Below are 14010 nucleotides of genomic sequence, written 5' to 3' on the forward strand. Positions count from 1 at the left end.
TGGCATTGTAGTTCCTGACGTTTCGCCAGCAGCTGTGGCTGGCATCTTCAGAGGTGTAGCACCAAAAGACAGAGATCTCTCAGTGTCACAGTGTGGAAAAGATGTTGGCAGGTCTCTGTCTTTTGGTGCTACACCTCTGAAGATGCCAGCCACAGCTGCTGGCGAAACGTCAGGAACTACAATGCCAAGACCACGGCAATACAGCCCGGAAAACCCACAACAACCATATATGATCTTATTTTCCAAAGATCTTCATAACCAGCATTATGGGGAGGCAGGCAGATTGGGTGAGCAGTGTTGTTGAGGGAGGCTCCTCTGCACCTCTCTTGGTTGTACTGCTGGCCAACAGGCCCCTATGGAGGAAATGATGGGCACTTTGCATGCTCACCTTCCCACCGTAGGGACTGCAGTTGTACTGAGTTGCTCAGTAACCTCAGAACAGCAGCCCAGATCTTGTAATGTAATCTTATGAGATCTTGTTTGGCATTTATTTTTCTGGGGTTTTAATTCCACCCCCCCCCCCGGAAGAGCTCTTCCTTGGTAGCACCTAGGTCTAAAGAAATATAATATAGAACAACAGAAATAACAGAAAAGTACAGCTTCTTGCTTGTGAAACGCAACATCTTTGGCTTTCAGCCTCTTTAAAAGGCAGAAAATGCAATCCATTCAGATCTAAATAGTCATACTTTGTAAATAGATAAATATGTTCAGGCTGAGAGCTGGAGGTTGACGGAGGAACATTGGGTTCATGGACCTACTCTCTGCATTAATAGCAACAAGAGCAAACCTGAGCAAATCATGTGGAAGCATGCAAAAAAAAAAAAAGTAAGAACACTTACTTCCATAACAACTGCTAGTTATATTTAGCATGCAGGGGAAATCTAAGGAAAGTATGCTCGGGTCAAAGAATACTTAGGACAAGGAGCACTTTTTAGCAATTTGAATTAAATGTTAGGCAGTGGGAAAATCTTAAAGAGGCATTCAGCAAGGGAGGACTCTATCTACAGTGGAGTCTCCAGCCCTGAATAGGCAGCACTCAGAGCTGCATGATACAGCTTACTTTATGAACGAGGTACTGAACTAAAGATTGCTGGATTTCTCAGTGCTCTTTGAAAATATATACAGATTGTGTTTCAAGAAAAAATGCCTTCCAACCAGGTGCTTGCTGGTTGGAGTGACCCATTCCCCTCCACCCATTTGGGATTCTGGAAAGAGGAGCATGTTGTGAATGGAAAGGGGGGATTGGAATGCTGGGGGAAATAGGACAGAAATGGAAACTGCAACATTAGGCTATTGTTTCACTTTACATATCCTATGTCAAAATGAAGAACAGTCCATATAGATGTTTAAGAAAAGTACTGAGAGAAACTCTGAATCTCTAAGAGCAGAGAGAAGAAAACAGCATGTTATGGAAGCTCCTATCACTCACTGAGCACGTTTATGCAACAGTTTAAAAAATGAGTGCATAAAATCAAATTCCAAACATTCATATATAACATAATGGTTAAATGGCTGGGTTGTGAATCAGCAGTCTGCTGGTTTGAATCCCACTACTGCCATGAGTTCAGCAGGTAGCCTTGGATAAACCATTCCTCTCAGCCCCAGCTCCCCAGCTGTATTGTGGAGATAATAACAACATTGACTTTGTTCACTGCTCTGAGTAGGGCACTAATCTGTCTAGAAGAGTGGTATATCAGTGCAGTTATTATATTTGATCTAATAAGGTTATATGCTTTCTTGAAAAGTTAATAGATCCAGATTCTCGAAAGCTTATGCTACAATAAAATTGGTTAGTCTTAAAGGTGCTACTGGACTCTTTGAAAAGTTAATGTCTTTCTTACATCTCTCTGTGTACAAAAATCTTGCTGATAGACTGAAAAATTCTAATGCATTTGATGAACTAGGCTGAAGACCACAAAAGCTTATACTATAATAAATTTTAAGGGATGCCACAAGTCTCTTGTTTTTGTTGGCTTCTCTATCATAGGATTTGATAGCATTTTAATGCCTTGGTCTCCCTCAGTCTGAACCACTAGGGGTCACCATATTGTCATATCTAAACATTCTCCAACAGGCTTGCTGTTCTGTTCTACTTCCCTGAGACCAATTGACAGGTTTCTGAAACTTTTTGGAAATGCAAGCACAAAGAAATAATGCAGAGAGTTCTGTAGTTATTTTAGCTATTACTTATCTGCAATCCGGGGGTGGGGGGAGTACTCAGGGAACTGATTGTTATGCAGGTGTATTTCTGAGATATGCTGGCATAACCTGGAAATGTGCCAGCGTAGCCCTGCTGTGGGCACCTGCTGATGCCCTGGTACAAAATTCTCTGTGCCAGCATAGGAAGGGGGGACGCAGCAACACAGTCACTGGCTGCCAGTGATTGGGCACCAGCCATCATCAGGAGCATGCCAGCTACTAGAGCCCACAGTGATCCCTGCCTGGTGGCTCCCTAAGGAAGTTTGCCAGCCTTCCCATGGCCCTGGCAAGCTGCTGCAGAATGAACCTAGAGAGGTGCATAATCCATTCAGGTGATGCCTTCTGTTGAGGCTTTGAACCCACTGCCTGTCCCAGCTGAAGAGGAACTGATTACGATTACTCCCCCACCCCAAGTGCAAACTCGACGCCTCCCCAGCCTCTAGGGAAGTGTAGCCCTAGGGGGATCCCTCAGAGTGAAGGGCGACCACAGCCCTCTCCTATCAATGAATGGTCCACCTACGAGATGCCTGAGCACTGAAGGCTGGACACTCAGAGGTGGACGGTGCTCCTGGAAGTGGAGTTGGGCGTCAGAAGGAGGGATTATATGGGGCGAGGGAGACATGTGTTCATAAGGGGTGCATGGCAGTGCCAAGATCCTGGGTGAACATCCCTGCTGACCTGCCTCCCTGATGCAGGGTCATGGCCTGGCACAAAAGACCTCAAGTACCCATGATGTTTGGGAACCCTCTGAAGGAGGTAAACCCACCACAGACGAGTGTCAGCTCGGCCTCCTATATGGGGAAGAGCACATGTTGCAGCAAGTGGACTCAATACTATCAGGCAGGGTGTAGTGGGGGCTGCAGGAAATGGGAGGGATGGTGGAAGGCTGTCAGGGAGGCTGCTGGGAGTGTCTAGACTTGCCCATGGGGCCTGCAGCTGATACATTGTATGCCCCCCCCATTTGTCATTGCCTTGCTGTCACACCCTGCAGCATCTTGTGGGTGTGCCAGCACATTTGCTAGGGACACTGGTGTGGTTGCAGCCCTTACATTCCCTCTGCCGTTTTTTCACCTGGTCCCCAGCCTGCACCAAAAGCTTTTAGGGAATGAACTAGTGGTGCTCCTGTAGCTCTGGACGCCAATGGCCTCTACTTCAGCAGCCCTCAGGATAGCACTGCCCAAATACATTTGAACTGGGCAAACATAAGGGTAGACACAGCCATAAAACCAATACAATTTGTTCCAGCATAAGCTTTTTGAGTCAGAGCTCACTTTATCAGATGCATTAAATATACATTCAGCTGCCTAAGAGATAGATGTACACCATGCTTCTGATGAAGTAAGCTCTGTCTCATGAAAGGTTAGGCTGGAATAAATCCTTTTAGTCTTTAAGGTTTCACTGGATTCCTGTTTTATTTTATTTTTCATCTACCCATCTGGAGTGCTAGCCCAACACTCAAACTAAAGTAACAGTGTGATCCTAAGAGCAAAAGCAAATATTGTTACAGGAGACAGGATATAAACAATGAAGGCATGATTTTTAAAATGCTATAGAAAGGAGACTTGCATTTGTAAATGAATGAAGAGATCTGAGAATACAGTTGACTTATACTGGGAGCTTCTAATTGTAACAATTTTCAGGACCTGAGTTTCCACATTATAAATAACTGGAATGAGGAGTAATCAAAGAGTTCTCAGCCCACATGCTAGTGCAATTCCATCCTATTTGGGTGACAGAATGTATACTGCTCAGAAGATGTGCTCAATTTAAGACTGTGCTGGAAAGAATGGTTGCAAAACATTGTCATGGAAAAAAACCGCCACCAGACAGAAGTAGTTTAGCAGCAAGTACACACAGCCCACAACACATAAAAGCAGCTTTGACTACACATGTGTTTGGGAGTACATATCATTGAACAAGTATGGGGCTTACTTCTGTGTAAACAAGCAGTGTATTGTGAAGTTAGTGGCACAGTCTGATCGTTCTCATGTAGAGTAAATAGAAGGTATCACCTGTCTAAATCCAGAACAGATTTTTTTGTTTACTAATTTTTTATTATAGATTTCGTCTTACTTGTCTCTCCTGTGAACTCACAAGGTGGCCTTGGTAAGGCCTCCATTCTCCATTTACAATACGAAGATAAGAACAGCAACATTGTACAGGATTGCTGGAAAGATTACTAGTGTAATATACATTGATTCCAGGAAGCAAAATTAAAGACATATGTAGGAAGTGTCTGGGATCTGAAGCTCTGCCCCCAAACTTAAGAGGAGAAGGGGAGAGAAGACAGCCAGACAACCACCATGCAGCTGCCCAGACAGACACCAAGACCCTGCCACACCCAGCAACAGAGGACAGGGAAGAAACACTCAAGCCCCAGAGAGTCAGGTGAGGCAGGTGGAAGCCAGCTAGTCCCACCCTCCGGTGGGAGGCCAGGAGGCCAGGCAGGGAGAGTAAGGACCCCCAGGAGGGGAGTAGACCTGAGGGAGGAGGCGCAGGAAGTAAAGGCAGTCAGACAGCAGCCTTACCAGCCAGAGAGGAGAGGCAACCAAAGCAGCACAGAGCCACACCCCAGCCTGCAGGCCAGCTAGAAGGCAGTAGCCTGGTCCAGGTGAAGCTGAGAGCAAAACAACCCCAGGTGGAGCTGCCTGAGGCACTCTGCAGGAAAAACTTGGCAGGCAGCCAAGGAGGCATAGGTGTGCCTTCCCAATGCAGCCAAAAGAGCAAACCGAGGTGCATCTGCCTGAGTCAGCCAGGGGCATGGTTAGAGTGTAGGAGGGGGTAGCTGGCAGGTGGAGAAGGGAATAGTGAAGCGATAAAAGGGAAGTCCACCTACAGGGTGTGGTGGGTTGTGGAGGAGTGAGATTGTGAGAGCAATGGAGAGGAGGTGAAGGAAAGAAGATGGAGAGGATGAGAAGGAGTCAGACCGACAACTGGATGGAGACAGCTGTTGTGGAAGGCAGGCAGGACTCTGTCAGGTTGAAGGGACCTGTGGGTGGACTGAGAGGGTGTGAGGGTGAAGTATACCCCCCTCCTTCCACCAAGCGGGATTCCACATATTCCCTGAAGGTCCTGTAAGGAAATCAGGCAGGCCGGCGTCTCACAGGGTGATGCCCATGACAGGACCTGACAGAAAGGATGGTTTCGTTACCTGATGTGAACTCAATTGCTTTGATGAAAGCGTAATTGGTGCCATGCGTCTTACTGGGGCTCTTTGCTATAATGATTTGTGCAGGGTGAGCACTACTTGGGGTGTACTTGTATATAACTTGGGCCACACACTTCTACTGTTTGGGCTGGATTATTGTTAACATTATCTGTGTTAGCTAAATGTTTATCAATTAAAAAGAACAATGTTGAGAAAAAAATTGCCCTTTAAATCCATAGGAATTCCACTGCTTTGTTTTTGTTGTTGTTGTTGGTGGTGGTGATGATGAGGCTTTAATGCTGTTTGAGAGCAGAAGCTTAAGTGGCTTGTAAAAGCAAAAATTACAAACAAATGGGAAAACAGGAAATAAGATTGTATTTGACACAGTCAAAATAAATTCCATCTGGGATTTCACAACTAAATAGCATGTACATATTGTGCAGGCTTGTGTTTTGCAGTGACATCCACTCCATCAGTCTTCTATAGTAATTGTGTGCCAGCTTGCACTTAATTCAGAGTGTCTGGATTTGATGTTATAAGATGGGACTCCCGACGGCCTTTCCCTATCATTATTTCACTCCGAGGTTCTGTTTTCTGTTTTGCTCTTTGAGCTTGCTGCAATATTTCCAGATGTTTCCTAAGGTGTAAATATCAATTTGATACTGTTCTCAACAGATGTTTCTAAAACTTTAAGGGCTTTAGTTCTTCAGCTTTATATTTCTTTAGTTTATATATCTAAAAAAGTATACAATCTGCTCTTGCACTTGAAGCTCCATGTTGTGGAGGTAACTTCTTCATTTCTCTCTCCTGGGCAAGCATATTAATTGTCTTTTCTGGGACATGTGTTGCATGTCTTAATTTTGTGTATAGGTAGCTATTGTTCTAAAAATAATGTGGGCTGATGCAAGCTTTAGTCAATGAATACTCATACTTATTCTCTGGAAATATGATACTTCTATGACAGCATTCACATGACAAGGTTTTTGCATTTGGTACTCAAGAATACAAGAGCCCTGTGGCGTAGAGTGTACGAGAGCCCCGTAGCGCAAAGTGGTAAGCTGCAGTACTGCAGCCCAAGCTCTGCTCATGACCCGAGTTCAATCCAGGCAGAAGCCAGGTTCCAGTAGCCGGCTCAAGGTTGACTCAGCCTTCCATCCTTCCGAGGTCAGTAAAATTAGTACACAGTTTCCTGGGGGTAAAGTGTAGATGACTGGGTAAGGCAATGGCAAACCGCCCTGTAACAAAAAGTCTGCCAAGAAAACATCATGATGCAATGACCCCCCATGGGTCAGTAATGACTTGGTGCTTGCACAGAGGACTAACCTTACCTTTTACCTTTCTCAAGAATAGACGTGTGTTGGATATGAAAAAGCTTAACAATTAATCTAGATAAAGCAGAGATTCAACCAAGAACACTTGCAGATCATAACCCTATAGAGGTAGTTTGGCAATGGAATGAATAGAAGAGCAAGAGGAAGATGGAGACTGAACAATGTTCTTTTATTACAAGCTGATATAATGAATAAGTCCAAAAAAATCTGGAAATGTTTTTAAAAATAAATAATACAGAAGGAATGTCTTCAGCTACAATTTGGGAAGTGAGTAAAGCTTTCATCAGAGGAATCTTATTAGCAGCTGCTACCAAGAAGAAAAGACAAAAAAAACAGAACAAACAAAGATATTAGTAGAAAAAAATTCAGAGATTGGAGCAAGAGTACAAAAAAATTCTAACAAAAATACATTAATAGAAATCAGATAATTTAAAAATCAATTAGATATGGATAATTTAAAAATCAATTAGAAATGGAAGAGGTACATAAAAAAATTAAAATTTTTAAAATAAAGATATTTTGAACATGTGAACAAACTTGGCAGATATTTGGCGTATTGTCTTAAGAAGGAGAAAGAAAAAAGAGTCATAACATGCATAAAGAAATTAGATTGGTAGCACAGTCTTGAGGCTCGCTGGGCTGCTGGCAGCTGTGCATTGGCTAGCAGTTAGCAGTTCTAAATATAAAATTATATTATCAAGGTGCAGGTCTAGTCTGGATTGCGGTTTGGATCAAAAATCCAAGACAAAGAATAGTAAAACCTGAGATGAAGGGTTACATAATTATTTATGGATAAAGAAATCAACCAAAATGATTATAATGCAAGAAAGGAGCCCTATAATTAGAGATGGACTCTTGAGAATATGGTTTAAACATCAGAACTTATTGAGTCCTCCAAATTCTCTGCTTATGTCCCTGATAAAAGCTCGCCATGATAAGAATATAAGAAATAAAAGTGGCAAATGCTCAGGGAAAACTAAAGTCCTGGCAAGATATTAGAAATGAAGGAACCAATATTCAATGGTTATTATATTACCAATCAGTTTCAAGATTAAAGAAGATTGTCATACATGCCTGTCTGTATATCTGCCATGAATGTATTCTGTGTTCTGTACTGGTCCTCTGAGGGCATGAGAAGTTTCTTATTGATGTTAAAGCAGTAGGTTATCTCTCAAGTATTTACTTTCTCTTTCCCTGCTGCTTCCAGAAGTGTCCTTGAAGGCTGGTTGTGGCCAGCTTGAAATATATCTTTCTTGAGAACTGAGATGATTTCATTCTTTGTTCTGTCTAGTCTAAACCTAGCTCTTCCCTGACAACCTCCCTGGCTCTTTCGTGTCCAAAAAATTAACGGCTCTTATCCTGAGGCGGGAACGTTCCCTATAACTAACATCACCAACCCCAGTTACATCACTTCTGCCAATGCACTTGTCTGAGCACCCTGAACTTGCTGAATCTAATAAAATTACTTCAACCAATACACCTGCATGTTTGTTGTGGAGAACTGGGGGATTCTACCTGCCAAGGACTGACAAAGATTATTAACACAGAAGATGGAGCTCTAAGAGAAACAACTGAGTTCAAACAGCTGATTACAAAACAAAAAGATCATTTACTATGAAGGATATATAAGCTGTTACTTCAACTAGAAACAGAACAAGTGAAAAAATGTATGATTAAACGGATGCAGAATTTTAGAGAGCAAATACCTGTATACCAATGGGAACGGTTATGGGGAAAAGAAATTAAGTTCATAGCCAGCCAGGAGTTAAGAGAAAACTAGGCCGTTTCCAGACGGCCCCCCGCCTCGCGAAACGTCGCGCATCGTCGCGCGTCGTTGCGCAGAAAACGCGAAATATCGCGTTTTCTCGCGCGAGTTTTGCGCGACGTCGCGCAAAACTCGCGCGAGAAAACGCGATATTTCGCGTTTTCTGCGCAACGACGCGCAACGACGCGCGACGTTTCGCGAGGCGGGGGGCCATCTGGAAACGGCCCTAGTATAAAATGTTTTTCAGATGATATATTACTACGAAGGATATTGAGAAAGTAGACAAAAACTACAAAGGAAAATGTTGAAAATGTCAAGATATAGATGGAATCTTCTATCGTATGTAGTGGACTTGCAAAAATGCAAAAAGATATTGGAAGGAAATACAAGGAAAAATGCAGAATATATTAAAATTTAAATTTCCTATGGAAGCTATGAATATGCTATTAGGAATATTGCCTAATAAACTATCAAAAGTTTTGGAAGAGATTTTGAATATATGACGACAGTGGTCAGAATCATCTGTGCAGAAAATGGAAATTAAACATCTGTCCAAGCCTAGAAGAATGGGAAAATAAACTTCCTGATTATGCAATAATGGTGAAATTAATAACCTACTTGAGAAACAGATCAATCACGAGATTTGAGCTAGAAATGGAATGTGAATTATGCAAGCAGGGCTGACATTTAGAATGAGAAACAGTTCAAAAATTGTACATAAATGCATTGCATTATAGAAGCAAACTTAAATGTAACATCTTAAATACAAATGTATAAGGAAGTAGATTTTGAGCAGAAACATCTTTTATTTTCTTATTATGAGATATATAATACTTACCTTTTGTATTTTGATATATTACCTATCAAAATATTTGTTAAAAGTTTGTTAAACTTTGTTATTTGTTAAAAGTTATTGCAGGTATATAGAAGTGGCAAAAATATGTAATATTGAATATGTAGTAATGATGAAACCAATAATGTAGTGGCAAAACAGATTAGTCATGAAATCTGATACCTAAAATGTTGAATATAAATGTACCGTAAATATCTTATAGGCATAATGAATAATATATAATGAAGAGAATGTTGGGGGAAAATATTTTTGTCTTATATATTCTGTTATATATAATTTCTAATGTATGCAATTATGTTATACAATCTTTTTTTTCCTGTATCCCCTCTATACTATCACTTTGCATTCTGCATTTGGTGTGATTAGGATTAGGTGTGATTAGGTGTGATTAGGATTAGGATTAGGTGTGATTAGGATTAGGATGATGACTGAAGGCCTGTAGATATGGATCGGTACATTTCTGGTATAAGGTGATTTTTAAAGTTCCATCATGTATTTGTACAGAGTTGTCTAGAAAATGTACTTACTTGCTGCAATGTTCTGTCTGCATGAAGATAACTATTTGGCACTGACCAAACCAACCAAAATTTTATTTGCTTGCTGACAGAGGAAAGAAAATAATGGAAAAGAATGCCTCATATGTTTTTGCGTCCATGAGAATGCACCAAAAATATCTGATTGCATGTGGTAGATTATTTTCATAAATGATTTTTCACATCATATCATTTTATTTTTGTAGAGTACAGTTTTTTATAACAAAACATATCCATTCATTTGCATAGAACGTGGCAGTTTTGTCGTAATCATAGTTTGCATATGTGCACACTGAAGCTTTTATGAGTATCAATTATCACTTAGTTTATGGGGTTTAAGTCGCTAGATGCAATTCTCACCTTCTAATTACTGACTGGTTCTTGCAGGTCCCTGCTGCTAGCCCTTTTTTGTCATGACAAATGCTAACAAATGTCTAACAGACGGTAATACTCTGGGCACAGCTTCCAAGACAGCATCCCATATAAAATGTAGGAGGATCAGCATGGTATAGTGGTTGGAGTGTCAGACTAGGATCTGGGAGACCCAGGTTCAAATTCCTATTTTACCACAAGCTCACTAGGTGATCTTTTACTAATCTCTCTTTATCAACCTAACCTACCTGATATGGTAGTTAGTGAGGAGAACAGTGGGATAAAAATTTGCAACATAGGTAAATAAATATACCTAAATCAGTCGTTTAAATAACACACCTTTAAAACTACTAGGCCAAGTGGTATCTGTGTAAATATATACATCTTTTGCCCTAATAATAATTATAATGATGGAACTTTGTTGTCTTCAGTGTTGTTATCAGGTTGCCACTATCTGTGGACAGGAGATGTTTCCCCTTGCTACTCCCTTGTGGTGCACCAGCAGTATAGGGATAGCCAGCAATAAGTTAGCTTTTCTGTTCTTATTTCTAGGTTTCATTCTCTGACCAGACACTGATTCCATATTGAATCCCCCGGTTTCCTCTTTTTATTTTTGTGTTTTAGAACTTCCTCCACAGATGGTCTGGAAGCTTATCAGTATCCAGCTGCTTCTCTGTATTAATTTCTATATAGCAGGACACTCAAGAAAATGAATTGCCCTTATCTTTTCATACTATGAAGCTGACATTTTGAGGTCTTAGTAGAAAAGTATCCTAAACAAAAAGAAGGAAGAAGCAAGCTGGTAGCAGTATACAGGTAGCTCAAGGCTGTCAGGGTAAAATCATGCAGAATGCTAGGATGCAAGAAAGAGGAGCAGGAGGGCCCAGATTTGGTCATTGCATTGAGGTGGAGATTGGGTAACTCTTCCCTCCTGCGCACACAGTACAATTATGAGTAGTTTTAATTCCTGGGGTTTAAAGCAGACTGTGGGGGGCAACAGTTCAGATCAGAGAAACAGTGTGGAGGTGGGGAGAGTTAACTCTCTCCCCTTCCACAGCACTGCAGTCCTGATCCATATCAGTCCCTTCCTGCTACATTTGTTTTTTGCCGCTCAAATACACATCTGGGGATCTGATCATGGATCTGGGGTGCCATGTGTTGGTTGGTCCTTTAGGTTGAATCTTGGGTGTTCACATACTTCAGTGTCACAGGACAATCCCTTTCTCTTTTTCGGAGACTGAAAGATGTCTGTGCTAGAGTTGCCAGCTCCAGGTTGGGAAATTCCTGGAGACTTTGGGGGTGGATCCTGGGGAGAGCAAGGTTGGAGGATGGACCGCCATAGAATCCACTCTCCAAAACAGCTGTTTGCTCCAGGGAAACTGATCTCTGTCATCTGGAGATCAGTTGTACTGCTGGGAGATTTACAGGTACCACCTGGAGGTTGGCAACCATAGTCTGTGCTGAAAGACTTCCGTGAAAGAAAGAACTCGAGTAAAGTTATGGGCCCACAAACCATGTACAGGGTCCTGTGTGGGCAGGCACACACAATTTCAAGTTCATATTTTACTCCCAAAGATGTCATGGGCACTTCCAAGGCTTTTAGAGTATATTACATATTGCATCTCTGGCACAGGATGTTCTTTTATTTGACTTTAAGCACTACTTAGTAAAATGGACTGCAAAATAAAAGAGAAGCCCAGAATAGTTTTCTCCTTCTCTCTGGGGAATAGAGTTTACTATAAGGCAGCCTCTAAAACGTTACCTCCAACAGGATATGTGGCAACTTCAGACTTCCCTATGTCCAGCCTTAAACCATGTTGTGCAGACAGAAATAAGGAAAGAGGTAGTGCAGTATAATCAATTAGAAACCAAAAAGGAACTTTAAAAATGGGTTTGCCTTGCCACATAGGTTGTAAATCATTATATCCTCCAAACTAGGGGCAATATATGCAGGGGGGCATTTTTATGTGGTTATTCAGGGTGTGGGCTAGGGGAAAATTGGCTTAGTGGACTGTATTTCTTCCTGTCCTGATTGCTGATGGGAAGTAGCTCAAGGGACTACAGGTTATGAAGTAATGCTTGACTGCCTGGCTAAAGAGAAAAGGCGAGCATTTTACTGTGAGGAAGATAGAGTTCCAGGTGCGCTTGCAGTGAGGAAAAAAACATATCTGTGTTGGTACAAGAGTGACTGAGGTCATTTTCTGGACACTGAGGGAAAGAGCTGACTATGTAAGCACAGGAGTATATTGCCCACAATGCAATTTACTGGATGCACTAAAAATCCAGAAAAGGGCCAAGCAATTAAACTACAACCAAACTGGAATCTGGATTCATGAGAATTGTCTACTTAATATAGTAAGCCAGAACACAGGGCAGAATTAGCTTTAGTTTGGACTTCTACTGAATGATAATTTCTTCTTGTTAGTCTTTAAGGTACCACTGGACTTCTGTTTTATTGTGCTATAACAAACGAACACAGCTACTCCTTTGTAATCACTTCTTGATTTCAGAGTTGTAAATGAACTATATAGAGGCCAGAACCTGTCTTTCAGATGGTCATCACAGTTTCCATGTGTCCTTTTGCTATCATGGCCCTGGATGTATTATATATTTTTGCTTTTCACCATTTCTTAGATCTGGATTCCTAGTGCTTAGGAACTTGCCTATCCTCCTTACTGATTCAAAAGTCTTCCCATCCTTATCTATCCTCCTGAAATTAGCGTTGTAAACTAAGCTTCTGAACTTCCTCCCCAGTACCTCCATTGTTCAAACACTGGTCTTAAAACCAATGCAAACCAAGTGTACTCATGAAATAGAGGGAGGGAGGGCCCTTTGTACAATTGCATCACACACCATTCCAAGGCATTAGTTTGTGGCGGGAGGGGTTAGTGGAATCAGATTTAACCAGTGACCTGAAATTGTTTGCTGGGAAAACAACTGGATTAACCTGAAAGGAAGATATCTGTGTTCACTAAAGCCAAAAAATTCTCATAACAGGGGGAGCGTGTGGGAATAGAATCATATTCTTGTTCCAAAAGAAAAGTGTCTAAAAAGTATGAGACAGGGTTTTTAGAAGTTTCCTTTCTATCTTCTGTTTGGACCACTTAGATCTATTACTAAATACCCTATTAATAGGATTGTCAAACAACCCAAATATAGGGAGTAAAGAGCAAAACTAAAAATACCAAGAAACTCTGTAGCCTTCAGGAAGTTTCCCCATGTTAGGAAAATATTGTTTTGTTGCACTTCCTCATTTTTTTATCTGCTAGTTAAGATCCAGTTTAAGGAACTGCCTAGTTTTGTTCGCTTCTGCTATGGAGGAAAGCCAGTGTGCTGTAGTGGTTAAATATTCAATAGGGTGCCCTGTGTTCAAGACCCTGCTCAGCCATGAAGCTTAATGGGTGATTTTAGGCCAGTTGCTCTTTCTCTTAGGGTCAAACTAGATGTGACAGCATCCTCACACCACCATGAGGATGACAAAGGGTTGCCAGCCTCCAGCTGGGGCCTGGAAATCTCCTGAAATTACAACAGACCTCTAGATGACACAGAACAGTTCCTCTGGAGGAAATGGCTGTTCTGGAGGTTGGATTCTATGGCATTATAGTCCCTCTCCTTCCAAATTTCATCTCCTCAGGCTCCACCTCTGTATTTCCAGGAATTTCTCAACTTGGAGTTGGCAAGCCTAGGATGACACTATTTTAAAGAGGGGGCAATTCTGACTGGGCACAGAGGGCTGGGGTGCTCTTGTTCTCCCCTTTGCCTTTCCAAGTGATGAAATGGCCACCCCCTCCCTTCAGCTGTTTTGGCAT

Source organism: Eublepharis macularius, chromosome 6 (genome assembly GCF_028583425.1).
Source record: "Eublepharis macularius isolate TG4126 chromosome 6, MPM_Emac_v1.0, whole genome shotgun sequence".
NCBI classification, from domain to species: domain Eukaryota; kingdom Metazoa; phylum Chordata; class Lepidosauria; order Squamata; family Eublepharidae; genus Eublepharis; species Eublepharis macularius.